Source organism: Hippopotamus amphibius, chromosome 10, assembly GCF_030028045.1.
Source record: "Hippopotamus amphibius kiboko isolate mHipAmp2 chromosome 10, mHipAmp2.hap2, whole genome shotgun sequence".
Lineage (NCBI taxonomy): Eukaryota > Metazoa > Chordata > Mammalia > Artiodactyla > Hippopotamidae > Hippopotamus > Hippopotamus amphibius.
This window is the reverse complement of record NC_080195.1, coordinates 98,643,282-98,648,415: the sequence shown is the minus strand read 5'-3', so window position 1 is coordinate 98,648,415 and position 5,134 is coordinate 98,643,282. Positions and strand designations below refer to the sequence as shown.

The window sequence follows — 5,134 nt, the reverse complement described above, 5'->3', positions numbered from 1 at the left end:
GGTGGAGTTGCAAATTGTTATCTTACTAATTTTGGTTTGTAAATTTCTGATGATCAACTTTACATAAATATATGTAATATCATGAGACAAATATGAGAAGTAAATATTTGTTTTTCTGTGGGATCTTATACTTCCTAAAATACACTGAAAGGTTTCCTTTCTGCAATTTAGAAAATGCACTGGGGTTATATTTTAAAAGCAACACTTATGCAATTTGTTACCAATTCTTGATGAAATCTAGGAAAAGAATGGAGCATTTGCATTAGGTCAGAATGATTTTCAAGCTTCATCAAGATAAACCAAACTTATTTAAGGAGTCTCTGTCAAATGAGATACAGGGTGAATAAAAGTTTCCATATAGAACAAAATCTTTTTGTGTTAAAAGTAATTTACAACTCTTATTTTTTCTCTGCTTCTCTACTTTGTTACAAAGTATTATCAAGCTTTTGGGTCACTGTTAAATTCATACATGTCAAATATTGTGGTAAAATTCTTTCTTGGATAACGATTACAATGACTTTAAAAGCCATTTTTCCTTTAGTTTTCTTTATTGTTGTAAAACCAATGAAAAGCATCAGAGGTTTGGGTTGTTGGTTGTCTGAACAGAATGCAATGGACTGAGTGGCTTAAACAATGGAAATTTATTTTCTCATAGTTTGGAAACTGGAAATCCAAGATCAAAATGTAGGTCAACTTAGTTCTGGCAAGAGCGCTTGTAGATATGTGCTCACATCACTTTCCTTGGTGTGTTCATTTGGCGAGATCTCTATTTTCCTCTTCTTATAAAGCCACTAATCCTATTGGATCAGGACTCTCCTCGTATAACCTCCTTTAACCTTAATTACCTTCTAAAAGCCCCATCTCCAAATACAATCACAATGGGGTTTAGGGTTTCATCATATGAATCTGGAAGGACAAAGTTCAGTCCATAGCCCCGATATAACATTACATCTAACTATATCAATATTCTCAGTGGTTTAGTATCCTGCATAATGTTTCAGTTTCTACAAACAACATTTACAGAGCATGTACTCTGTATCTGACACTGTGTTAGACCTGAGGTGTTATAAAGATGAATAAAAGAATCTTCTATCTATAAGCTTACAGTCTAAAGGGTGAGGTTGATGTGTACACCCACAAATATCATAATACCATGTGAGAAGCAAATAGAAATGTGCATATGCTAATTCAGCAAAAATTTCTCTTTATAATGTATTTCTCATCAGTATATCTTAATGATATATATTTTTACATAGTAGCAGTCCATTATTTTCTGCTCTGAACTCTGATATAGCAAGTATTGTCCATTGAGCCACAAGGAACTATATTATGTTTTAGGTAGAGCATTTTATTTCTGAGCTGCCTTAGGATCTTGTGCTGGAATTTTTGCTTGTTTCAGTGACTGTGGCAAAGGCTATTCTTGTGGCATCGTTTCTCTTCAATTCTTCTGTCCCTCAATATATGATCAGTATTATTTGGAATGCTTAGATGATTTTCATGCCCTTGGAAAGTTAATTCATTGCCCCATCAACTGATAGGACTGTTTTTTAAAACTGAAGGACCGTTGATTTACAATGTTTCAGGTGTACAGCAAGGTGACTCAGTTCTTTTTCAGATTCTTTTTCCATTATAGGTTGTTACATGATATTGAATATACTTCCTTCCGCTATTCAGTAGGTCTTTGTTGGTTATCTGTTTTATATATAGTAGTGTGTATCTGTTAATCCCAGATTCCTAATTTATCTCTTTCCTCTCCTTTCCCCCTTGGTAACCATAAGTTTGTTTTCTATGTCTGTGAGTCTATTTCTGTTTTGTAAATAAGTTCATTTGTATCATTTTAAGATTCTACATATAGGTGATACCATGATATTTGTCTTTCTCTGATTTACTTCACTTACTATGATAATCTCTAGGTCCATCCATGTTGCTGCAAATAACATCATTTCATTCTTTTTTGTTGTTGTTGTTGTTGAGTAATATTCCATTGTATATATATACACCACATCTTCTTTATCCATTCATCTGTCAATGGACATTTAGGTTGCCTCCAAGTCTTGGATGCTGTAAATAGTGCTACAATGAACATTGGGGTGCGTGTATATTTTCAAATTAGAGTTTTGTCTGGATATATGCCCAGGAGTGGGATTGCTGGATCATATGGTAACTCTATTTTTAGGTTTTTAAGGAACTGACATGCTATTCTTGATAGGACTGTTTTTAATTGGAACTGGATCACTTGGCACTTCTGAAGAATACTTTCTCACAGACTTTAAATTAAAATAAGCAAGGGTTAAAGTTTTGCAATTGTGTCAATTTCTGGTTCTACGTAAAATGAAATTATGTGTGTTCGTACATCAGTGTGTTATGTAATTTATGCTTGGTAACCCTTTCATTAGTCACCAGTAGTTCTGAAATCATTGATATCAAGAGTGGCCAAAAGACCACAGTTAATACACTTTTGAAACCCTCTTTAATATTGATGCCACCATCAGACCTTTCCAAGGCTCTTCTATGGTTAATTCCCCAAGTGAGGCTATAAACGGTCAGGAGGCACCCTGAGTTTACAAGCATTGAGCCTGGCTTTGTCCTACCAGCTTCCTCAGCACTATTGTAACTGTCAGGGTTTAAAACTATTTCTACGTGTTTTGCCCTTTTATTTATTTTAGCCGGTGGACACACCTTTTCCTTTTTAAACTGGTATGTCGATGGCCTTTCCTTGTAATAACAGTTGACATAATCCTGTTGAGCTGAAAGAAAACACTACTAAGGAAAACACTGGCTATTTCCAACTTTCTCAGACCTCTGTAAGGAGGAATGCAGGTCTCTACCAGGGTCAGGTGAAGACAGAGCTACCAGTGAGTACAACCAAGAATTTCAGGTTCTCAGGCATAATTCTCTCTGCTTGGGATTTACATCTTTGCCTCTACCCGAGGATGCTGAATTGGAAAAATAATGAGAAATCACTTTTGTCACTTGCTGGATTTGCGAATGTTATAAACAAGCAATAACAATCATCACTGTCAAATACTCAGGGATGTGAGTGTTCCCTTACTTTGATGGTAGGAATGTGAATTCCTCAACTGTTCTGGCAAATAAACCTGGCAGCAATTATTTGAATTAAAATTACTATAAGTTTTACAGCAATTCCATTTCTTTTTTTTTTTAAGATTTATTTTATTATTTATTTTTTATATTTTTTGGCTGCATTGGGTCTTTGTTGCTGTGCATGGGCTTTCTCTAGTTGTGGCAAGCGGGGGCTACTCTTCGTTGTGGTGCATGGGTTTCTCACTGTGGTGGCTTCTCTTGTTGCAGAGCACAGACTCTAGGTGCGCGGGCTTCAGTTGTTGTGGTGCATGGACTCAGTAGTTGTGGCTCGTGGGTTCTAGAGCACAGGCTCAGGCAATTCCATTTGTTGAATTCTACCTTGTATTAAAAAATTTACACCTGCTAAGGAACTATGTAAACATAATGCTATTTGTAGCGTGGTTTGTAGTGTCAACAAGCTATAAACAATCTGAATGCCCATGAGCAGGGTATTGGATAGATCATGGCATGCGTGTGTGTGTGCGGATGTGGGCACGTGCATCCATGCACGCGCATGTGCACACACACACACTGGAAAATGATATATTGGGATATATTGATGTCTTAAATGGGAGGGATGTTCACAATATACAGTGAGATTAAATAAAGCAAATTCAAAGTAAAGTGAATAATATTAACCTTAAAAAAAAATCCAACCTAAAAGCAGGTTACATAGTCCTTCTTTCTCCAGCTGGAACCATGGAAGGAGCAGAAGAGAAGAAAAAGATGGTTCCTGCTGAAACTCCTAGAAAAAAGTGAAAGAATTTCACAGAGCTCAAGATGAGGCACCTGGGAAAGAAGTTTGCCCCAAAAATGTTTTGAAAGGCAGGGACAAAGCTTATCTGTGAAAAGGTAAGCACAATCACAAGGAATATGGGGAGATGCACAGAACTGACACAAGAGTGGCTAGGATGGCAAGATAAGCTGGCAAATTCTATGTACCTGCAGAACCCATGCTGGCATTTGCCATTGGGATCAGTATCCATGGTGTGACCCCAAAGGTCTGAAAAGTGTTGCAGCTTCTTCATCTTCGCCATGTCTTCAATGGTACCTTTGTGAAGATCAACAAGGCTTCAGTTAACATGCTGAGGACTGTGGAACCACATATTGCACATAAATTGCCCTGACAGATAACACATTGATTGCTGGCTCTCTTGTTAAATTTGGAATCATCTGCATGGAGGATCTGATTCACGAGATCTCAACTGCTGAACAATGCTTTCAAGAAAACAACAACTTCTGCTGGCCCTTCAAATGATCTTTTCTGTGAGGTGGAAGGAAATAAAAGATCATCTATTTTGTAGAAGGTAGAGGTGTTGGCAATAGAAAAGACCAAATCAACAGGCTTATTAGAAGGATGAACTAAAGTGTCTATCTTGATTCATTCTGTAATATAGTCAGATAATAAACAGTGACTGCTTTCAAATCGAAATGTAAAACAAAAACAACCCCCTCCCCCCAAAAACCCCACAGATTACATGACCAAGAAAAGAGAAAATAGGGTAAGTGTACACCCAATTCTTCACATGTGTTACCTAAGGGAGATATGGGGAATTATTTACTTGTCATTCATTCATTTATTCATTATATCAAAAATGAGAAGACACAGAGAGTAAAAGAAAAAGGGTGGAACACCATCCTGGTGATGGGTGTTGTGTGCGAAGAAGGCTGGACACCAATATGGGAGCCAACCTCATCATCTCCTCCCTAAATGGGAGTAGGGGGGTTTCCACTTACTTTTTAAGCACAGAGGTTTGGAGAAGGTTGTTGCCAGAGAAGGAAGAGAATGGCTGGACCCCCCAAGTTGCTTGCAGTTACTGACAGGCCCGCTCCCTTGCACAGTTTTCTTTAGGTGGCTCATTGCAGCTCTCTTCACAGCTATGTGAAGCCATGCAGTAATACCCTGCCACAGAAGAAGTTCTGCCCTTACCAGTGACAAGCTCTAGCTCCTAGAGTGGGGAGGATGAGGGCAGCATGAGATTATTGATGGATGAAGGTATATCTACTCCAGTTGTGAGTAAAAACTTCCAGATGAGTCAAGATATTTGCC

At 37.7% G+C, this 5,134-nt stretch overlaps 1 pseudogene; it reads left to right on the top strand.

The window, feature by feature from the left end:
- Positions 1–3,783: 3,783 nt before the first annotated feature.
- Positions 3,784–4,450, top strand: LOC130830507 (60S ribosomal protein L7-like; annotated as a pseudogene).
- Positions 4,451–5,134: the final 684 nt, after the last annotated feature.